General features: G+C 46.3%; 1 protein-coding gene and 1 long non-coding RNA gene across 2 annotated transcripts in view; one reads left to right on the forward strand and one right to left on the reverse strand.

Annotated features, from left to right (window-relative positions):
• Window positions 1–24,554, reverse strand: part of LOC144177904 (hemicentin-1-like) — a 299,755-nt gene that overhangs the window by 45,604 nt on the left and 229,597 nt on the right. The gene's annotated exons all lie outside the window — the stretch shown is intronic.
• LOC144164902 (uncharacterized) lies at window positions 1,538–15,536 on the forward strand. The gene is made up of 4 exons (XR_013321253.1): window positions 1,538–2,236; window positions 11,940–12,056; window positions 14,975–15,091; window positions 15,489–15,536. It is a non-coding gene; the product is annotated as an uncharacterized LOC144164902 (long non-coding RNA).

Genomic DNA, 24,554 nt, shown 5'->3' on the forward strand with positions numbered 1-24,554 from the left:
TACAGGGGTACTGCGTGCAGTCTCACCAGCAGAGGCGCGGGAGCAGCTTGTGTTTTTAACTACTCACAGCGCTAAAGACGAGACGGACAGAAGAATATCCACAGGACAAGTGCTGACTCTCAACTGAATTCATTGAAAACACGCTAGACACATTTATACCGAAGGCAACGTCGACAAACGTGTCGACGCCCAGTCGAAAATGACAACAGGAATAGGACAGAAACCCAACAAGAATTCCTGCCGTACGACAAATTTTTTGTAGTTACGACATAAGTCCTATCGTTACGACAAAGCCATCTGTTGTTACGACACACATTTCCGTCGTAACGACACAGTCAATTTAATCAACGACAAACATTCCTGTGGTCACAACACAACTACCTGTCACCACGAGAGCCATCATGCTATGTGACATAGCCAGCTGTCACGACGTCTGCCGTTACAACAGAACTACGACAAAAATGCTGTAGTACCAAAGCTGGCTGTCATCACGACAGCATCTTGTAGTCACTACAGAGGCATAAATACTGTCGTGAGGTCTGTCGTTATAACAGAACCACGACGGAAATGCTGTAGTAGCAAAGCCGTCTGTCGTGACGACCCATTCTTGTCGTCACCACAGATGCGGCTGCCAAGGCAAAATATGTCGCGATGTATGAAGCTGTCTACAAATAGCCAACAGTCGAACAAGATAATTATCTGGTTGCTTGTTTCTTCCTTGCGATGAAAGAGAATATTTGTACCAAATTCCTCTGCACACATCAACGAAGAAATGAAACTTGCAATCTTAACACTGGGGACGCGGGAGCAGAATTGAGTTTACTATTTCGCTCAATGTAACACGACGACTAACAGAATAAAACAACACAATACCGACATATAGCACTAAACCAGACACAGCAACTCGTGAACTAGCCTGTAGCCAGACTGATACTTTTTATTTTCCGCTATTTATTCCGTGTTCGCCCTAGAAAGACAACAAAAAAGGTGGCGAACAAAATCCGCTCCTGCCACGCTGAGGCAAGTTAACAGCCAATAAAAAAATAAAAAGGTGCGAAAGCCCAGAAGTGTCTTTCAATAAAAACCAATTTTTAGGTGAGACAAAAAGATGAAACCTGACTCCACACCTTCCCACATCGTGGCAGCAGGCGAGCAGGTGAAGCACCAATGACAAAACTAAAACAGAATCAGTACAAATAAAGCAGACACAATAAAGGAGCCCCCACAACTGCAAAAAGAAAAGAGAGCCAGCACACAGCCCCGCACAGTGCAGAAAAACGGCTACGAACGCAGTCGACACCACTAAACCACGGCGCGCGAACGAGCGGACGTGATTAAACAACCGTACATGACAGACTCCGGCATTAAAATGTGGTACTTAATAGTCTCTTTCTGCCGCTGCTAATCTGGCGGGCCATACAAAACCAAAAAACGTACTTCTAGTATTATTGGTGATACCCTTGCTTCAATAAAAAGCCTGCTAATATTCAGTCAAAAAGGGGCAAAAATTTACAACGCATTCTTCAGAGAGCCGTTGTGGGTATAGAAAATGATGTGAGATAACACTACATGAAAGAACCGTGCTGAAGTTGGAAGCTGCTATCAGAGGTTAATACAGTGCTAATTTTTATCACGAGGTTTGGAACGTGTTTATAATTTTGTTCATTATTAAAACCAAAATGATTGAGTTTTGATGTATCTTACTGAGCTTCATCGGCTTCATCCTCTGGCATCAACCAACGCCGCCTATATGGGCCGACTGAAGCCAGCAATAGCCGCAGCTCTCACTGCTGTGGTAGCAAACATTACGCAACGTTTCTTTTCTTGCGTTGGTCGATCGCTGTCATGTATACGTAGTGTGACCGTGTTACAAAGCGTAACCATGTAACGTTTTCTTTCAGTATGTTTTGGAAGGGGATTTGCGGCCGCGAAACATTGTACTGAACGTTGTCTTTGCCTTTCGTAGTGGATGCTCCGTTCGAGTGACCTGTGCCTCTGTGACCAAGGAAAGCCGAGGCGGTGGTGTTATCTGCATCACTACTGCGCCTGCGTCGGTGTGGTTGCCTTCGGGTAACGTCACAAGAGTCGCGGCGCTGTACAGCTCCGGCCTGTCTGGACCACGTGGTACATCGTCATCACTCTGAGCGGCGCTGCTATAAAGGGCCCGTCGAGGACTGCATCGCTAGGATTTGCGGCCGCGAAACATTCTACTGAACGTTGTCTTTGCCTTTCGTAGGTGAGTGTGTGCCATTTGTACCCGTCAGGGTTCTACTAGTATTCTGCCGCAGATGCCACCTGTGCGGTGTTGGATGAAGTGATTTTGATGAAATGGGGGTTTATCTTGAAACCTACCGGGCTCGCATCGGCTGCCTTGGCCGCACGACACTGCGGGAGCTTGTAGCTGTGTCACAGGCTGATGCTACGGCTCGTCTCCTGTTTAAGGGGTGTCCTCGAGGCAGGATCGTAGTCGTGTTTTTTTGTCTGGCACAGCTGTTGGTTTGCTGCGGTGATATAGAAACTAACCCAGGCCCTGACAAGATTGACATGATTCTGAGTGCCGTGAAGGAGGCAGCGTTGTCGCGTGATGCTTTTCAAAAGGAAGTAAACACTAAAATGAGAGACATATCAGCAGGAATTATTGATATCAAGAAGCGTCTTTCAAAGGTCGAGGAAGGTTTGCTGGCTCTATCTAAAAGCGGTGACACCATAACGACTGTTGGAGGCTCAGTTGATGAAATAAAAACCGACATTTTGGCCCTCACACGCTGGCAGGACAGCCAAGCAGGTCTTCTGGACGTAGTAGATGATATGAATAACCGCATGCGACGAAAAAATCTGATCTTTAAGGGACTTCCCGAGGAAGAAAAAGAAAACCCTGTAACCTCTGAATTGAAAATCACGAAATTTTGCAAAGAGCACCTTGGCTTGGAAGTCGCCGACAATGAACGCGCATATCGAGTAGGTGCTCAAAGAGAGGGTTACGACTGCCCCTTGATCGTGAAATTCCTCAACTACAAAACAAAGTGTGGAGTCCTAGGAAATGCGTTTAAACTAAAGGAATTGAAGACCCTAAAAGTATGGATTGAAGATTTTTCACCTAGGATCCAATTTGTGCGCAAGCAACTTCGGGACTTTGCACGCGAGCATCGTCAGCCAAATGACAAAATGAAAATATCTTTCGACAAGCTTTTGCTAAGAAACCGCCGATATTGCTATGATCAAGCTACTGCGCAGGTGGTTGAATGCACGCAGCAGAGCCGCCCTTCGTGAAAGGGGTGTAATGCGCAAGCTCAAGACGCTGAACGAGATCTTTCTTTGATATTGGCGAATTTTCGAAGCATTATGAGCAAACAGGATGAACTTGCCACCTTTATTCATACGTGTAGTGCAGATGTCATTGTGGGCACTGAAACGTGGCTTTCACCAGAGATCGACAGCAGCGAAATCAAAATTTCCAAGTCGTTTACGGTGTTCCGTAGGGATCGTGATGGAAGGCGAGGGGGAGGTGTTTTAATCGCGACGAAGAAACATATTCTCGTTCGGTTGATTGATGTAACCAGCGTGCTTGAAACGCTGTGGATCGCCCTTAATCTTCCAAGCATAACCATAGTTATTGGTGCATGTTACAGGCCTCCAGACTCATCCACAGATTTCGTTGACGAACTTTATGAAGTTCTCGTTCAAATTGAGAACAGATACAGTAACTCGCCGATTAACTTGACTGGTGACTTTAACTTTCCTGCTTTAAACTGGTCACACAGCATACAGTCTGCATTTGAAAGTACCCCATTCTTGGATTTCATGTCGTTCTTTCAATTAACCCAGTTGGTATCCACACCCACACGCGCAGATGCTTTTCTTGATTTGGTTCTTACCGCACACCCAGATAGCGCTCACGTCAACGTATTAGAATGTATCAGCAATCATCGCATTGCTACAAAAAAGAAGCCTTCCAGAAGGAAAACGGTGTACGATTTTGCTAAAAACAACTTTGACGGCATAAACTGAGGTTTGGAGCAGTTTTACACGACCTTTTCGCAGTCTTATAAAAATCGTTCGGCACCACAGAACTGGCTGCTATTCCGAGATGGGCTGAGAACGTTGCAGGAAATACACGTCCCAAAGAAATGCCTCTTTGAAACGACCGACAGGCCATGGTTCTCGAAACATATAAAGCGTTGTTTGAACAAGAAGAAACGTTTGTACACCAAGCCCAGGCGCAGCAAAAGAGACGAGGACTGGACTTCTTATCTTGATTACGCCAAATTATGTAAGAAACTTATTGAAGAAGCCAAAAATAAATTGTTCAATGTTGTCCTGCCCAATTTTATGAAAACTAACCCAAAAAAATTCTGGAAAGTTATTTCTCCGTCGCCCTTGAAGGAAATGCCTCAGCTTGTATCGGAATCGGGTTCAAATCGTCGAGAAGTGTCTGACGCTTTCAACTCCTATTTTTGTAGTGTTTTTGAACAAGAGAGTCCAATGCCATCTATAAGCGTTCCTACTAGTTTTGACTTCATCATGCCTTGTATTGTGGTAAACTCCGAGGGAATCATGAAAGCGATCGAGCGATTGCCCACCTACTCAAGCCCAGGTCCTGATGGCATCAGCACGAAATTACTAAAAATCACAAAAGAGTTTTCCGCACTGATTCTTGTACTCATCTTTCAACAGTCTTTAGACACCGGCGTTATTCCTGATGATTGGAAACTAGCCCATGTAGTTCCGATATTGAAATCAGGCGATAAAAACGAGTTCAGCAACTACAGACCAATATCCTTAACTTCCGTCGTATGTAAGCTTTTTGAGCACATTCTATCATCACAAATAATGAAATACCTTACGAGTAACAACATTTTATACCCAAATCAACACGGTTTCCAGCGCGGGCTCTCTTGCGAGACTCAACTGTTCGAGCTAACAACTGATATCCACGACTCTCTACGCAAACTTCAACAGGCTGATGCTATTTTTATTGATTTCGCCAAAGCGTTCGATCGTGTACCTCATAATCGCCTTATACAGAAAATAAAAAATATTAAGATAGAAGGGAATGTTATTAGGTGGGTTAAAGAATACCTAACTAATAGACACCAAGCAGTTATTATAGATGACGTACAGTCCTCATTCCAAGTAGTAAAATCTGGGGTTCCTCAGGGGTCAGTGCTTGACGCCACTCTCTTTTTAATTTACATTAACGACATAGCTGTTGACAATAATTCATCTGTTAGGTTATTCGCAGATGACTGCGTACTTTACCGGCGCGTAACTAACCAGTCGAGTTGTATTGAACTTCAAAATGACCTACGAAAATTGGAAAAGTGGTGTGCTGACTGGCAAATGTCTATTAATACTAAAAAAACTAAACTTATGCGCTTTACCACGCGAAATGAGGTAATATTGTTCGACTATACCCTTACTAGCATTACCATTGAGCCTGTAAATTCATTTAAATACTTAGCGGTTCACCTTACCAGCAACCTTTCCTGGAAAACGCACATTAACTTTATTTTAGCAGATACCTACAGAACGCTTGGTTTTCTCCGTCGTTCTTTACGCCACGCCAATAAGAACACTAAACTGATCGCATATACGTCTATTTTAAGATGAAAACTTGAATATTCCGCAATAATTTGGGACCCTTATCAATCATACTTGACCACAAAGCTTGAATCATTGCAAAACAAGAGCGCTCGGTTCGTATCAGGTCAGTACACACCTCATTCAAGCATTACACTGATAAAAAGTAACCTCGGCCTACAACTTGTGGAAACAAGGCGCAAAATTTCCCGGCTTACATTCTTCCATAAACTTGATCACAATCCTACTCATTTTACTATCTCAAGAATAAAACCCGCACAACACATATCTCTGCGTATCGACCACCCCAACAAAGTGCAGCCGGAATTTTCCCGTACTGACCTACTCCGCCTTTCCTTTCTGCCTTCAACAATCAGTGACTGGAATGCCCTCCCAAAACATATTGCTGTCATCTCAAACCCTGAAAAATTTGCCGAAGAACTTACAAAATTGTTTTTGGGAGTGTTACAAAAAGATGGTAGTATGCGCCTGCGGTATATTGGTAGAACCTATGTAATCTTATTTTTGTGGTTAACTTTGTGTTGTTTGCTTGTTATCATGGTGATCTGCTATTTTTAACTGCACTGTATTTTGCACGCGGAGTTTTCTGTTCCATTGTAACATTTTGTTTAAATTCAATCTAAACAGATTGAATTGTATTACAGATTGAACATCTCTATTTTTTCTTGGCACATGAGTGTACCGTGTGCTTTTGTTATCCCCCCCCCCTATGCAATGCCCGGAAGGGCCTTTAGGGTAATAAAAATGGAATGGAAAAAGGTAGAAGAGAAGTGATTGGGCATCGGACGTGCGTAATTTTTTTCTGGTAAACGTCGAGTGTTTTGCCCCTGGCGACAGCGAGACGCGGGGAGATTATTCGAGGTCACCATCGTTCACATGACCGGTAAGTGTTCTTACCATTAAATTGTGCATAATCTTGTCTGAGCGCTCTTTAGCAGTTTTACATCTGCCACTAACCGCAGAAACTAAGGAATGAATGTCGGCTTGCCGGCGGAGCCTTCGGAAGGCGCGGAGGTCCGCTTCACAGTATATGGCGCCGACGCCGAAGGAAAAGGCTCGTATTGCCACCTTGCACATATTTCCACGTAACACGCTTTATTCACAACTGTGCTGGCTACCAGTTAGTCGGGTTAGGAATTCATCTGCATTGTTCGTGCCGGCGTCAAGTAGTCGCCTAGCCATATTCTCACGTACAGTCGGCAAAAGGCATGTCTCTAACGCGCGAGCGGCGTGCTCCGGAGTGCGCGGGAGACACCCAGTGATAACGCCTGGTTTGAGATATGTAGAATGTGAGCATGCACGGCCCATATCAGCGCGCCGGCTGTGTCCCTCTTTGCTGTACCAATTGCCTTGGCTTTCACCCTTTCTTTGATCGTAATAAGCGCTTCAAGCATGCGCTGCCGGGCCGGGAAACAAAAGAGGAGATTGCCCGCCTTAGCGCGCGCTGTGCGAGTTTTAGATGCAAAGCATCTCTTATTCGACCCTCCGTCGTCCGGCGTCCGCACCTCTCCTCCCCGTCCCCTCTCCACGCCAGCTGTGATAACGCCGCTCCCCTCCTCGCCGCGCGGCTCGTCTCGTGCCGGCTCAGGTAGACACCCGCAACACTGTCGCTCCAGGAGCCCTAACCTGCTGCGATAACGCCGCTCTCCTCCTCGCCGCTCCTCCTCGCCGCTCGGCTCGTCTCATACCTCCGAAGACAAGGCTGCACAGAGAAGAGCTGGCGACGCCGAACGTAAACGGCAGCGTCGAGCAGCGGATTCCTTCCTTCGAGAACGAGAAGCCGCTTTGAAACGCTAGCGGCGAGTACCTGATCCAGATGGAGTTCGGCAACGTGACAACGCTTCGAAACGCCAGCGTCGAACAGCGGATTTCTCGCTTCGAGAACGAGAAGCCGTAAAACGTTCCCCACTACTCGATAAATAAAGAAGACATTTAATACGCTACTACACGTGTCTTTACTTTAAGAACCAATTAACACGCTGCTACTCCACGGCTTTGCATCCCCTCAGGGTTCCCACGTGGGAAGATGGTGTAATTTTTCGTCTGCATTCGCCTTGGCGCACAGCTGTTCATTGCGTTATCCTTCACCCAATAGCTGCATGAGTCCCATGAGCACCATTATTCGGTTTCTGGGTTTGGCTTTGCATGTCAGTGCTGACGGGCTCACGCCACAATACTTAATCGACTGTGCAAGCGATCACGGACCGATATCTAGTCACTATAAAACACCGGCGGCGACGCGTTTTCGGCGATTGGCATTCGTTGTCTCTCATACAGGAAAAAAACTCTTGTCTAAATTGTGTAGGGCGCCGCGAAAAATAAGCGTTCCACGTAGTTAAACGCAGCCAACGCTCTACTACCAATCGCTCATTGCGGCGATATTTTCCCGGCCCGGCAGTGCAGGCAGCGCTTCTCATGGCCAAAGAAGGTACGGAAGCCAAGGCGACGGGCACACCGACAAGGGAAAGAGCCATCGCGGTGATGCGGGTCGCGCATGCTCACATTTACCGGTCTCAAACCAGGCGTTATCACTAGGTGTCTCGGGCGCAGCCAAGAGCATGCCGCTCGCGCGTTATAGACAAGCCTTTTACCGACTGTAGGAGCTTCGAAATCATGGTTTTTCTGTGAAGGCCGTCTTGCTGGTAGCCTCTACAGTAAAGTTATTCGCAAATTCTCTTATCAAACATGACGCACATAAACGCCAAGGTGCTAGAAAAGCCATCGATTTTAGGTATGTTTATTAGGGGAAGTCAATATTTGTGCAAACGTTGACCTTACAGCTAACATTAAACGCGTGTAAGATGACACTAAATGCTTGTGCACTAAATAGGCGAGTCCTTTTGGTGAAAGAGACACGGAACAACTATGACATGTTATCTCTTGACCTGGCCTGCTATCTCTTGTTATCTCTACCTGCTATCTCTACCTGGCCTGCTATCTTGACCTGTTATCTCTTGACCTGACAACTATGACATGTTATCTCTTGAGTGGACATGGCCTGCAGCATGAGCCCTGCAGAACCACCAGCACCCGACACCAGCTGCGCCAGCACGAGCCTGGCGGAATCACGAGCACGAGCCCTTTGTGGCGCTGGCTGTGAAGAAAGTAGGCGTTTAACGCTTTCATACTGTTAGTCCCAGAATGTTAACAGTTTAAGTCTAGATCCTATAACCATGGAAGCAACTTTTGCTGGTTACACTTGTTGTTGGGTGTTAGAATACCTGAGCACAATGCAGTTGAGGCCGCTTGATGCAGTTGATGCTGCAGTTATGATTAATGCTCGGTCATAACGAACGTGGCATGACCGTCCCAGTATGCACTAAGGCAATGGAAAATAAACTGCAGATCACAACAAATGTGCGTGAGGCTGCAGCTCGGGCACAGCGGACGAGCCATCGTTGCCTGTCCGCGACAAGCGGTCCCAGCCGCCTTCAATTTTTACATTTGTCAACTATTGGTGCAGGTTATGTATGAACGGGAGAGAACAGCTAGAACATGCATTTCTCTTAACGGTGCTTTTTGCCTGGTCAGCCAATCTTAGCCAAGTTCTGCTGAGTTCTCAGAAAGGGTAAAGCGCCAGGACATTTAGGGCTCACTCCAACTTACATATCTTTCTTCTTTGAGGTCCGCAGCCTTTTTGTTAAACACAGTGCCAGGTGACAGTTTATGTAGTGATGATGTGGTGATGATGATGATTCGTGGGGTGCGAGTAAGAAGTAGTCTACGAAATTCCGTTGGACTGTGGGAGGTCCTATATAGGACAAACCGGAAGTTGCCTCAACGAGCGCCTGCGGGAGCATAAGAACGCGTGTGCCAAGCTACAAGCGCCCGGGCATTTGGCCGATCACTGCAAAAAATGCAAATGCGAATGTTCAATGAAACAACAGTATTGACACGCTCACACAATAGGACGACCAGGGAGATTATAGAAGCCGTTAGTCTGGCATGGGGTAGCCAAGGCGCATGCGTCAGCTAGCCATCGGTGATTCTAAAAACAAGAAAATTCACCTACTGCGGAAAGATGTTCCGCGTGTGACCGTGAGCCAGAGAGAGGGGACGACGAGCGCTCGTGGCCAGCTGTGAGTGAGACCGCGCCAAAAATATGTGACGATAACAACTACCAAGAACTTAACAGAGATAGGGTTTTGGGCGGGGTTTTGAACGTTTCTGTTTCTGTGTTTATATTTCCAGTGTTTTCCGATAGGGTAGGAAAATAAAGGCCAGTTGATAGTTGCGCTTTCGTAAGTCATATGTAGCGCCGTCCTTCGTCTTCGTAATTTAAATTTAGCGCAGTGTTTTTATAAGAAATGATGATTCACATTTTGATTTTAAGGATTGGTCTCAACAATCATGGCAGCCCGTGTCGTATGCGACAACAGTCAAGATATGGAGCAAAATTAAGAAAAGGGATGTGTTGCAAGCTAATAGGTGACCTGTAAAAACTGCAAAGGCTTATGGGTACATTGTCTGCTCCCTCCACTTCCGGTTAGAAAGCTCTCCTGGCCTCCCGTACGCCAGTGGCTTTCACGTGCGTGGGTGCGTGTTGTTTCCACCGAAACAAAAAAAAATGCGCACGCATCGCGTATTCTCATAAATAACAATGAATAATTCTACTAGGGGCTTCTTACAAATGTAACCACTCTGACACAACCTTGCTCTGACAAGCTAGTAGTGTGTAACACATTTATGAATAGAAAATGTTGCAGTGACTAGAATACAACTTTCAGTGCATCAATTACTGGCCATTGCATTTGTCAGTTTGGGCATTATAAAACCTCAGCCTCGGCTGGGCAGTGTAACCCATTTTTAGTTTGCTGAACTGCTTTCGTTGCTCAAAGGGGCCATGCAGACAAAATAAAAGTTTGTTTTATTTGAAAGAATTCGTATTTTTTGTAGTGCACCCAGTGCTTGTCCGGCAGCAATGATGCCGTATTCACTGAGCAATTAATCAATTTGGGTTAAAATTTTGATTTTCCCACCAAATCGCGTGTTTTCAGGACGTCAGCGATGAAGTCATAACTGCGCGTGTTCAAATGATTTTCCACTCCGTGATTCGGCTCTGCAGCCTTGCTTGCCGCTAGTCCTCCCAGATGGCGCTACCGTACTTATCCACGTAGTGTTGTCCGCCGCTGCTTTGTTTTTGACCATATTTGCACTTGGCTTGTTTTTGTTACTGTAGAAAGTAATCGTTTTGTGAAACATTGGGTATGCTCGACAAACAGGGTACGTAAGACAACTCCAAAGCAGCGGACTGCTGTGCAGCTACAGCAAGCATAGTGTGCCCAGTACCAGCGGCAGTGCTCATCGGTACTTCTATGCTTATGTGTATTTTGTAACTTTCATTGTTCACGCACCATTCGTACTGCTGTAAAATGAATATGCATTACATTTATGTGCAAATAGCTCATCTGGAAAGCTTACAAGCCGTCCCTAATTTGTGTTTGCCTTTGCCCGCCTCAGCCAATCGCACAGCTGGGCACATAGGGCATCATAGGTTCTGTTGCGGGAAATGAGCTAGTGGGTTGCATGGCCATTCCCTTTTTTTCTAATTGTATAGCTTATTTTGGCGAAGTGCACTATGATTCTAACGTGGCAATCTCTCGAAGGAACCAGACTTGTGTAGTGTCTGCATGGCCCCTTTGCCTAAAGTTTTACAAGCTGGCGTATACTTTTGGAGGGAAGTTTTATGAGTGTAATGTTATGCTCTGCAGTAATTTAAATGTGAAAAGCACCACTTTTTGCAACATGGGGATCATTCTTTTTACTGTGAAGCAGTCTGTGTCTCACCCCCCCCCCCTGGTTTCGTTCCAGTGAAGCCATTTTCTGGGTGCTGCTTGCTCTTGTCTTTTTGGCTAAGCACACACACATAAGCGGTTGCCGGTTTACGCGTGCACATGCGGGGACCTTAGGAAGGAGGGGGGTCGTGCATGCAAAACTATAGGTTTCACGCCCTCTTACATGTGGAGTCTTACACATGGATGTCCAACAGCCAAATGCGACCTGTCGGGTGTCTGCACTGCTCGAGCAAATCGGGTTGTGTGCTACACAGACAGTAAGGGAAACAGAGAGCTCAATTTTGTTCGCTAGAATAAAGCTGGAGTCCGTCGAAGTTTAAATCAGTGAAACGACTAGTAAGTATGGTCCCTTGCAAATTATGAACAAGCGTGGTTTGTTTCGTGCCTTTTGTCAACTGCGTCCGGCTTCGCAGCTCATCTATGTGGAGCCATTGTGTTTAGTTCTATGCAATGGCAAAGGTTGAGGACACAGTATTGGCAGTCTAATTTTCAGTCTTTTTATGTTGCTTACATCAAATGTATTGTTTTGTTCTATCGATGCAGATCCCTTATGGCACTACCTGCAGATAAAGGGCTGCAAGCCAGGGGACATGCACAAGCGACACATGCTGCTAGCGAGATATCTAGCACGAGGGCACGTGAATCTGAACCAATAAGAAGGTACATGGGCTTGTTTTCCAATTTGGTTCCTTGAAACCTAGGCCAGTGTCTCCACTGTTTTGAAGGGACTCTGCAGCACTTACCATCGCCTACTCGGAATGTAGTTTGGGGTAAAATCTATTGTTTAAGTAATCTCCTTACCTAAGAATTATGAAAAGCCGTTTACTCTCACCGAATCGCGCATAGTTGTCCACTCTCAACTCGACCACGGACAATGCGATGAAAGCTGTGTGCTCTGTCCCGGAGAAGGGGGTGGCTTGCGGCGTCCTCTTCGACGACCTTGAACAGATCATAGGCTGGGGAGTATTCTCCTTTTGTCCGCAACATGGGGGGGGGGGGGTCGATTTCTGGTTTGGGGCCACAAAAAAGCAGGCTCGGCAGCCTGCTTGCAAGCGTACACTCAGGCTCGTAGGGCGTCTTCGAAGCAATAAACGTTTGTTGTCGAGTGGTCTCGTTGAAAGGGGACTCAAGCTCTGTGCGCACTCAAAACACAAAAAAACACCAAACTGCGCTTGCAGGTTCAGGCATAGAAGAGGTTGGTACACAGCGCTGACGATGGCGAGTCCTCACAGGAAATGTCAGAAATAAGTCGCGAAGTTGACCAGTGACAGCCAATTAGACAGCCATGGCCTCAAAGTCGTCGTTAAGGCCATGCCAGGAGTCCATAATGAGGAAAATTGAAGAGAGCGCGGTTGGTTTTTCCGCGTCTTTCACAGAGATATGCGTGCACACCACCTCGTATGGACGTGTAATATTCGGCTCAGGTATTCCTGGTAGGGTAATCTAAACATCGAGCTGGTTTACTGTTCAAAGAGTATTGCAGGATCCTTTTAATCCAAAATGGTCTCTTTCTGAAATAGAGGCATTTTTGATTGTCTGCATTGATAGTTTGATTGTCTTCATTGACACGGCAACTATGTACGTCGACCGAGAAGACTGCAGTTCGCGCTGCGCGGAAATTTTGCATTAGGGAGTATAGGCATTTTTTTCTTTTTAATTTGTTTTTAATTGGCGGAAAATTTATCGTTACTTAACTCTACTTAGATTTATGAGCTGGCTTATACTTTTGGGGGGAAGTTTTATGAGTATGATGTCACGCTCTGTAGTAATTTAACTCTCGTTACCGCTGGAAAATTGACCGATGTTTAGGGGTCCAAAAAAACATTATTTTCTGCAAAAATACTTGGTTAGGCACTAATTACAGGAACACAAAATGCAGATTATTTAATGCATTGTTCAATAACACCACTTTTTATTATTTTCTCACATCACAGCTGCAAAAAATATCAAAATCAAAATTTTTGTCAAGTTGTCAAGGAAAATGGTGAAAAAGGAGTTGTGTTCAACAAACCGCCGACAGTAGCAAGAATTTCGAATATACCTTTTGTAGGGAACATTTCAAAAACACGTCATAAAAAATGTTGGGTTGCGTGGCAAAGTTTGCAGAGATAAAAAAAATGTTAGCACGCATGGTGCCTGTGGCCTTGCGGCGAAGCCCAACCTGCGTTGAAAATGTGCAATTTTGGGTGGTTCCCTGGAAGAAATCTGGCAATTTGACATTATCACAGGCACCAAATTTGTCCCCGCGCGACGTAAAAACATCTTGTCAATGACTGACTTTGCATTTAAAGCGAGCACAGTATTCGGGACAAGCACGCGATACGGAAAAAAATGCATGGAGTTCAAAACGAAACTCCATGGTTGATGCTTGTTCACTGTCAGTTATCTCTAAAAACATAAACTTGAGGTTTATTATCATCTACTGACTCGCTATTGTAGCGTCGCTTGCAGGAATGCGGTGTAATGCGCTAAAATCGTGCCCTCCAAGCTTTGCCTAGTACCTGTTGGGCGATAAAAAAGATCAGCACTACGAGCCTCCTGCATTACAGCGCACCTAACATTTTTGAAACGAAAATACAAAACGTATTGGAGACTCCGTCCGAATAGACATTTAAACTAAGGAGCAACACTAGACCTCTGGAGATACCCTCGTATGGGAATGAAATTGGCAGGCGGAGAGCTGGCGGTGTGTAAAGCCAGTTTGAAGCGCTCTCCTCGTCAGAAATGATATCTGGTGACTGGCTGTTATCTTCTGACTTGCAGCGGAAGTTCTTATTGCAGGAAATGGGCTAGGGTGGGGGGAAGTTGGGAGTGGCATGCTTTTTTTGAAGACTGTAGCAGATGCTCAAGGCGCCATGGCAGGTAGGCTTGAAGTTGCGTAACTGCGTAGTAGCGCCAAATATAAATTTCGCGATGCAGAAACAAAACCGAAACTGTTGTTAACGGGTTGAATGGTCCTGAGGTAAGTAGAACTACAACACAACTTAGAACAACGTGCGCAAAGGCAATGAGACTTCCTACAATCGTGGAGTAACTGTGCAAACGGGCACTGCTTGGTATTTTCAGCCGATTTCAGGCATTATTACTGTCTGACTGCCAACCTGACGGTTAAAAACTATCTTCTGATTCACCCTTCATGCCCTGATAACAAGAACCAAACGCTGATGCAGAGTAATTACGATTGGCATGCATTTTTTTTAGTAGCACTAACGCGCGAAGACCACTCCCCTTTCTGCACCCACGTGATGCAAATGCATGTCAAAAATCACGTTTTTGTTGCAAAATGAGAACAAAACTGATTTGGAAAGGGCATTTTCTGAGCTTAATCCAAATAGCTTTACTTGCTCCAGAAATGCCAGGAACGCTTAAATTCGACGATTTCGAATAGGCACAGTAATGTGAAAAGCACTCTATCAGCCTATAGAGAGCACTTCTTATTGCTCAGTATGCGGAGACGTGTTTAGTTTTATAAAATGGCGCAGTTTAAGGACATAGTATTAGCAGTATGATTTTCAGTGTTTTTGTGCTGCTTGTCATTGTCTTGGATCAATCTCTCTTTTTTTGGTCTATCGATGCAGATTCCTTCTGGCATTACCTGCAGGGGAAGGTCTGCGAGCATACCGAAATGCACAAGCGCCACAAGCTTCTGGCTAGATATCTCGCGCAGAAGTGCGCTGATCTGCACCGATAAAAAGGTACATGGGCTTGTTTGCCAACTTGGTTGGTGCAAACACCAAACACCAGATACAGTCTATCTACTGTTTTAATCCTAAGCAGTCATTGAGAGAAATGGAGGCGTTTATGATGGTTGATGTAATTTGCAATGTCGTTTTTGTGCTTCACGAGGTGTGCATTGATAGTTTTTTTGGCTTTCTGTGGCTTGCTGCAGCTACAATTAATTATTGGAAGCTTTTAACTATTGGTGTTTTTTCACAGGGAATATAATATATTTACTATAAGCTTTTTGCAGTTTCAGACAACTTTGCAGCTTTAGAATGGAACGGATCATCCATAATGCTTGTACTTAGAGACGGTGCACTTCTGTCCTTCGGCAAGCCGATTCTAATGGCACTTGTACCTGTTTTTTTCCAGCCTGGAGCTGCGTGCGCATGAAGGAAACTAAAATAAAATTTTTGTATTCTCTTCAGTTTGTCTGTGCATTGGCTCATGGCGTATTTGGGCTGTCTTAACTGTTTATGTAGAGTGGACAGCACGAATACAGTGCATGCCCGGATCCAGAAATACTGATATTTGCTGCAACAGAATTGTTATGAATGCATTGTGCGACAGGTCAGGACTGCAAGACGCCAAGAATACATAACACAGCATCAGGACTGCGACAAGACAGGCATGACAGGCAGTAGAGCACCAGAACTGCCTTACTACATAATTACTATAGGACTACGACATACTACAGTATTACTACAGGACTGTGGCATACTACAGGATCACTACAGGACTATGACATACTACAGGATCACTACAGAACCACGACACACGATAAAAGAACATAATTGCTACAGGAATACAACACACGACAAATGTCAGAATGACGACACACGACGACTGCACGACAAGCAAAAATATGACAAACGACTTCTTACAGAAATTTTCCGGTTGTCATTTCCGACTGGGCGTTGCACACAAAAACAGAAAAAAGATTAGTGCGCTTCCACTGTGTGAAGAAGGATGACCTGCGAAGCTGGCCGTAGTCCACGGACTGAATGAAACAAAGCAAGTTTGCTTCTGAGCATACTTCCAAGCCAATTGTCCGAATTCAACTTGCATGGACCCGAGCTTTATTCTAGCGGACGAGCATGGAGCTGTGTGCTTCCTTCCCGCGTGTTAGGAATCTTAGGTTTGTGTAACACACCAACCCAATCGATTCGACCACTAAGGACACCCTACAGGTCGCATTGGTCTGTTTGAGGCCCTCGTTTGAACCTCGTTCCGCCAGCATAGCGGACATGACCTCAACCTATGCCCTCAACGGACAAATTTGCGCGTGTATGACTTTACACGTTTTCTTGGACGTACCGCTTCCTGTTTTTTTACTCGACAGCCCTGCACATCCCACCAAGTTTTAAAGGGACACTGATGTGATTTGTAAACATTGCGGGATTACTAGCGCAAATTGTAGTCCCCAGTCCATAGGTCTTGTTTCGACCACTGTGAGGGCGTTTACGCGAATTTATTTAGTAGAAGAATCAATTCGAAAATGCGGTCTTCCTCACTGCACCCTCGCCCATTTTCTGTGGCGTTTTCGTGGGACGTCAGGAGAAGATCAGCTGGCGATTGGCTGCGCTACTGGACGGCTCGCCGACCTTCCCACAGAGTCAGTCGACCCAGCATTTTGTCCGCCGGCCACCGACGGGTCGTTGCATTTCGCTCGCTCAGTTGAAACTAAGCCACAGCACGTTTCTGAATGGAACAATGTGCCTTTGTTTACTTTGTTAGTTTGTATCCTGTATCGAGCTCCCAGTCGGGGCCGCTCCACACAAGCGCTGCAAGTGCACATGCGAAGCTTCGCTGACTGGTACGCTAGTAGGAAAATCTAAGCCCACTTCAAGGCGGGAGAAGAGTCAGCAAAGTCAATATAAGTACTAAGGAAATAAAATGAACTCAAACTTTTACCGTAAAGCGCACAACTAGGTTATAGGGAGGACTTTTTTGCGCTGAGTGAACACGCACAGCGGTCAGCAGCACGACCACACATCTGCGAACGCTTTTCCGTCTAAGAAATGCAACTGCTAGACGTAAGATATTGCGGAAGCTTGGGGCACGCTTACTGCACGAGCGCTATACAACAAATAGTCACCTAAGCTACTTGAAATGCTAAAACTAAATAAAAGTGTAAACTGGTTGTACATTATATACCTTATATATCCACCCTCGGCAGTGCTGGCTCGTGGCCGAGTAGTCAGAAGCTCTAGGATTTTAGTTTTGCGAGTCGCAAGTTGGAATCCACGTGAGTACATGCTGTGTGTTGATTTTTTAGTTTGCGGCCGATGTTATCTAAACTGAGTTCACCCTTTTTGTGCCGTAACGTTCACTGCTCCACGAGCGAGTTCGCAGAACGCGCGCAGACTTACACAGACGCGCTAGCGAGTTCTCGTCGGCGTGCTGTTGCCACAAGCACCGACTACTTGTGGGCAGTGGGCGCAGGCCAGAATCAGCAGACCCTTGGCCTGCTGTGAACACGCTTTTTACGATACAGACATGAGTGAGGCAAGCTCCGAATATATGGGAAAAGCGCATGGCATTTGAGCGTCTGCGGTGACGCGGAGGGCGTTTATCCACTGCGTAGGCCTCGGCTACTGATTGCTACTATTCCAAGCCGTCCTGGGTTAGGCATTTTACGGCCGACAACATGGCAGAAGCGCGGCACGACGATTACTGAGATATCGAGAATGCCCATCCAACAAAGCCCTCGGATGTCAAGCATGTATTTTTAATCAAATCAAATCAAATCAAATCAGTTTATTCCAAGACAAAGTGCTGAGAACCGTGAACAAAAAGCCTCAGAAAGGGTTTGACAGGGTCCACGGCCCCTATACAAAGCAGATGCAACCAGAACAGGCATAAAATTTACAATAATGTAACACCTGCTTGATTAGCAGTCATGGTACTTCATATAATTCACACATTCAGCACATCATAAAATTCACATACATAAAACCGATGACACATGAACAGTATTATATACATGATACATTGTTCAAATGAAATGGCGACTGATACCGTAGCATTTGTTCACCGTAATTCGTTCGGTTCTTCGGTATTAGCCAGCGGTCAACTCGGCGAATATTTCGCGGGTACATTTGGGCATCGTCCAATCAAGGTGCATCTGCTCCTGTCGTCACAGCATTTAGTTGGTGCGGCCGCCAAAGACCGCGCGTGGTAGTTTTTCTGCTTTCGCGCTTTATGAAATAATTACCGATGTATCAACCGGATAAACGAAGAAATGTGTGGTAATTTGAGAGAGTCTACGCAGTGCACCTAAAACCGGGAGCTTGATAAATAACTTCAGTGAACCTTTAACCGGTGCATTCGTGATCGTGAGTTCTGCACTGATTTAAACTGTCTTTTTGACGTGCCGCCGACATAGGTCGGTTGTCTCCCTCACGACCTGCCGTTAGGAACCCGCTCAACATGCAGTCAGCGGAGCGCAAAACCGTAAATGGTCGAAGACGTCACCTTTCAGGACCGAAGCATCATGACATGGAAAGCTCGCGCGCCGTCAAGGTTGACTATGGGAAAAAGAGGAGGACACGCTCCGCGACGACGGCGTGCGGTTTGTGATTTACAATTTTTCAGCTCGTACTCATCACTTTACGGGAATTATTGCTGTATTTGGTTAAGAATACAGTCTTTGTTAAAATTTTCTAGGCCATGGCTCCCATGGCCGGAGCAGGTGCGCGGCCGAGCAGGGGCGCTGCGGTCGCCACTGGCGGCTGGTTGGGCAGCTAGATAGAGGGAGGAAGACGTTCGCTGTTGCTTTCTTTCCGTAGCTGCGCAGGCACTTCGCAGCAGGTGGCGGACTAGAGGATTCATGGTAATTTTGGAAACACGCTGTTTTGTGCACACCCACGCTCGGTCCAAAATTTTTGTTTTAGACGGAGCGCAAACGATTTTCGCGAAGAATGCGCGATTGAGTCTTGACATTTTCCCCAAAGGTATGAAATACGCATCGGAGGATACACCATTTCTGTCCTGTGCGTGCACATTCGAGGACACGTGGTGAAACAACTAAAATAGAGCTTATAATCAGTCTTCTTATGGAGGCGTGTATATAATAGGTTGAAGAAGTTGGCTGAGCTACTCAGCTTCCTAACTGGTCACCTCTGCCTAAACAGTCGAATGAAATGCTGCGTGAAACTACAGTGGTATAACACAACAAAACAAAATGTCAATGAAAGAAAACATACATGCGATAATAAATCGAAATAAGTATTAAATCGATAAATCTATAGTAAATCGAAAGACGGCATGAATCGAAATCTCTATAGTAACCTTTTATATTTTGAGCTGTGAAGTTTCGCGTCCCTTCCAATTTTTGGCATCTAACCAACGGACATTTTGAAGGGTATGACAAATTACTTTAACCATACCAAACCTTTGTGCAATACTCGACTCATCTAGAAGGTAAAAAGTCGAAATTTCAGTTGAAGCCTCTTCTGACAATACAGGATTCGGCAGTATGTCTGGTGTAACAATGAACAGTATGTGGCATGGTAATATAAGTGGCTTATTGAAATAGTCATTCTGTTCGCTTATAGTTGTAGCAATTGAGCCCAGAGGTATTACTACCTCAAATTCCACTCCTAGCAGACCTGCGAGAAATGTGCGGTTACCGGAGCATTACGTGCGTGATGCAAGTTTTCAACCTTTGAAAAGTCACATCGATTGTTATTTTCCCATTCTGAGAATATGTTAATAAGTTCTGTACTTTACAGGGCCAGGGTAGCCGTAAAGAAGCATACCGGGTGACGCCCCTCTTATCTCCTGGGTCAGCCAGGAGCAGAAGATACGGACATAAGGAGGGGAAACATTTTTAATCAAAGTCAGAATCAAAAATATTTTATTTGTTCATTGATAATGTGTACGTTAGCGACAATACAGAACGAGGTCCCAGAGCCAAGGGCTGAAAGGGGACCTCCTGTAAGTAGTCGCATAGACATTGGTACGTGAAGTATTGGGAGTAGATCAAATAGGTCCACAAAATGAGCACATAGCCAAGGGTAACACAAGACAGCCAGTTGCATATCTCCAATAAAAAGTGCGAATGTGGCAAAAATTCATGGAGACCTTTTTAAAATACCTGCAGCGAGGAACTGTGTAACGTCAGTTGGTAGGGAATTACAAAACACGAGAGTGGCAAAGTGGGCAGTTTGTTTTCCATTATTAGATTGTGCGATGGGTAAGACCAAGTTATGATTAGAGGCAAACCTAGTGGAATTTAAGGTAACAAGACTAGTCCGAGTGAAAACAGTCAATGGTACCATGCAACGTAATGACTTAAGCAAAAAAATTGTCAGGTTATATCTGAATTATTCATGTATCGGTAATATACTCAACTGCCGAAGCAGTGAAGCAGCATGGGCTTGGAATGGACTAAGAGTTAATAGGCGAAGGCCCTGATTTCGGATATGTTATAATGGCTCCAAATGAGTCAGGTACAGGTCCGCGCAGAAGTAAACGGAGCACGGGAGTGGTGGCCGAACTGCATCGCTGCGACGCGTATGGGCGCCGACGGCAACCATGGAGCGCCGGTCAAAGAGTGTGTTCGCACTGCCCCCGCCGCCCTATCTGATATGTTTAATCGCCGCTCTGCTGGCGTGTCATGCTCGGCGAGACGGTCTTCAAAAGGCATCGCTGGGCGCTGGTTGCATTGCCGCTCGCAGGCATCAGCGGCGACCGAATCCGTTGCTCATGAGCTGGACGAAGCTGCACGCGCCCGGAAACGTGCCTTGTTGCGCGCTGTAAAGGGCGGCATAAAAGTGTAGGCCGCTGCGGTTTGGCATAGCATGTCATTGCGATATAATTCATTGTAAGCCGGCAATAAAATTTCCATGTACAATTTAGAAAGCACAGTCGCAGACATTTTCGTTGTTAGGGAACAAAATCTCGCTTACGAGATTTCTTCTTTAATTTTGGGTTTGTCCCAAGTTATTGCTGCCGGTCAGTCCACGTCTGCTCTGAAGAAAGGGAAATAAACAAATGTCCATGCGGTGGAAATTCCGTATTAGAGAACACCGTAAAGAATAAGTACAATCGTTTCCTGCTATTACAGTGGGCCTCATAGGGCGCATATTTTGTGGTGGCATTAAAACCGACGTTCTTATTTTTAACGAGCACCTTATATTAGTTAAGAAAGTGTTGCAGATTTAAATTAAACTCCGTTTGGAATTGAAAGATGGCTTCGCCGCATGACTTGAAAGTCTTGCAGAAAAGCGCCGTCAAGGCCCAAAAATGACCGATGACGAGTATAGTCGTCATAACCGATGGCGACCATACTCTTAATCACTTAATTTTGTACAAAACCTTATGGCGGCTATCGTCGTCAACCGGAGCGAAAGGGTTAATGAAACAACGAAATATGCGCCCTATGAGGCCCGCTGTAATAGCAGGAAACGATTGTACTTATTCTTTACGGTGTTCTCTAATACGGAATTTCCACCGCATGGACTTTTTTGTATTTCCCTTTCTTCAGTGCAGACCTGGACTGACCGGCAGCAATAACTTGGGAGAAACCCAAAATTAAAGAAGAAATCTCGTAAGCGAGATTTTGTTCCCTAACAACGAAAATGTCTGCGACTGTGCTTTCTAAATTGTACATGGAAATTTTATTGCCGGCTTACAATGAATTATATCGCAATGACATGCTATGCCAAACCGCAGCGGCCTACACTTTTATGCCGCCCTTTACAGCGCGCAACAAGGCACGTTTCCGGGCGCGTGCAGCTTCGTCCAGCTCATGAGCAACGGATTCGGTCGCCGCTGATGCCTGCGAGCGGCAATGCAACCAACGCCCCTTTATAGGCCAGCGCTGCCTTTTGAAGAACGTCTCGCCGAGCATGACACGCCAGCAGAGCGGCGATTAAAATATCAGATAGGGCGGCAGGGGCGCTGCGAACACACTCTTTGACCGGCGCTCCATGGTTCCCGTCGGCGCCCATACGCGGCGCAGCGATGCAGTTCGGCCACCGCTCCCGTGCTCCGTTTACTTCTGCTCGGACCTGTACGTGTTACCCCATGAAGGTAAGCAGTACGTGAAATGGCTAGGTATAAAAGTATAGTAAAGGAAAAGGAAGGTGGATACACTGAAAGAAGGGCGTGCTTTGAGTAATACCCCTTTGCTATGAGCGATTTCTGTACTTAAATATGAAGTATTGCCGCGAACCATGCTGTCACAAACTCGAGCGTACGACGTCTAAAAGTACTTTATAAATTTTTCATTTTTATTGTACAGCGCCTAATTCTTCTTACAGTCGTCCGATTCATTCCATTCGGTTCTATTCGCCCGAGACAAGGCTGGAGGTTTCTCGAACGAAGAGACGGTAACACGATCACTAGCCGGCTCACCGGCGAGAAAACAACAAAAATAAAACCCCCGCCGCTCCGGTTTCGTCGGTCGAAGCTTCCAGTACTTTCGAGGAGGTGCGCGTGGCCTTGCCAGTGCTTAAGAGCGTCGATGATTCTAGAAGGGAGAAGAGTGAAGTTATTCGCTGACGGCGGCGGGCGCGCTGTGTGTTGTGCTCTCCTTCTCCGCGCCGGCGCTCCTATAAAAAGAGAAGCCGCGCCTAAGCAAACCAGCTACGTTTGGACGTCGTGATTGACAACTGCACCTGCCAGTTTGTACATCACACCATCGGCGACCCGCGCCCTGGAGGACTCCAACGTGCTCCCGGGCCTTGAATGACCGTGATCGTCTCGGACGGCCTGGCCTACAGCGAAGCCACGCTTCCCAGGTAGCCGACTCGCCTCCGACAGCGGTGCATCGTCCGGCCCGGTCGGTGAATATGCTGGGACTCTGTCTCTCATATGCATCGAACTGTTCATTTTCTTTTAGTTAACTGCTCCGATTCGTAATCTTCATTTGTTAACGCTCCTGTTTGTATCATTTTGTCTAATTGGACTGTTTCTTGTATTTGAATTCCATCTAAGTTGCCTGTTATTATCGATCTGCTACCTCGTGCTTGTGTTTGTAACTTGCCTGTTTAAATATAAGTCTTTGTGCTGTTTTTCCGTTCAAGGCTCTTGCTCATTCTTGCCGCTCTGTTCGGCGAAAGCCGCACATCAGACGGCCACCCCCTTTGTCACCTGTGCCCTGTGGATTCGGTGGGGTTTGTTGGCTCTCTTGAGTCGACTCCCCATATCTTCCGACAGTGCACCCTAAAATTAAGGAAACGGGTGACAATTTCTGGCGTCCGCGACAGGACGTCTGATGTGAGCGGTAGGGAGGAGAAAGAGCCTGGATTATTTTTGGCATCGGTTGCTACCGCCTTCCTAAGTTGGTGCTCTTGTAAACTTTCTCTGTGTAGATATACCTAGCTAGAGGCTAGAGTATTGTGGCTAGATTGCGATACATTTGCAATCATGGATTTAGAGAAAATAGTAGCGTTGGGCTGTCATCTGGGCCTGTCAAGGGCCGAATTACGAAAATGGGTCGCGCAGAAAGAAAAGGAAGAAAACGAGAAAGCCGAGAAAGCAAGACAGGCAGCACAAGAAGAAAGACAGGCAGCACGAGAAGAACCTGAGAGGGCTGAAATAGAAAGAGAGAAAGAATTTCAGAGGCAACTTCAGTTGGAGCGAGAGAAAGCGGAGCGAGAAGAGAAAGCCCGCCAGGCAGAAGCAGAAAGGGAGCGAGCGAAAGCGGAGCGGGAGCAGAAAGCACGCAAAGCTGAACTCGAGATTGTAAAAAGGCGACTCGAGATACAATGGTTGAAGGCGGGATCCTCATCATATGAGGAAAATGCGAGAGAAGGGTATAGTGGCCTAAGTGCTAACCCTGAAACGATAAAGGAAAGCCCGGATATCTCTAGAAGCAAAGAGGCGGATTCATCCGCGATCCGCAAGGAGGTAACGCCTCCAGATATGTACGAAAGCGCACCACTTCAGACCTGGAAGGACGATGATCCTACAGGTGATGAGGAGCTTGAGGATGGAGATAACGTCCCGGTTGTGGATGCCATCACGATGTCGGGGCCGAACCCTCTAGACGAAGGGGTACCCGATATGGCGGGGAGAGTGCCCGAGGGAACCGTGGTCTTTCCAAAAGGCACGGATGGAAGCACACTCATTGAGCAGGAAGACCCAGTTCGAGAAAGCGAACTCTCTGGGCAGACTAGCGTCGCTTTCGAAACTGCCAGCTGCAGGAGCGAAGAGACGGACTCTCAGGTCAAGTTTAAAACCCCTGTGCGAAGCGGAGCCGCACTCCGTGGAGGGAACGCGCCGTACATAAGCGTCGGCGACGATCCTGTGACTTCATCGGTGGGAGAGAAACCACCCGCTGTTTCAAAAGAACTCCAATTCGATGCTTCGGAGAGAGGCGAAGCCGTGCTCGTCGTAACGCGGGCACCGGCAAAAGGGAAGCCAGCACAGTTCCGGCTCTCAAAATCTGCGGCCGCTGCGACTGTGCCGCTTAGAAGAGAAAGG

Source organism: Haemaphysalis longicornis, unplaced genomic scaffold (assembly GCF_048455015.1).
Source record: "Haemaphysalis longicornis isolate Haplotype H1 unplaced genomic scaffold, Haemaphysalis longicornis Haplotype H1 scaffold_1, whole genome shotgun sequence".
Taxonomy (NCBI): domain Eukaryota; kingdom Metazoa; phylum Arthropoda; class Arachnida; order Ixodida; family Ixodidae; genus Haemaphysalis; species Haemaphysalis longicornis.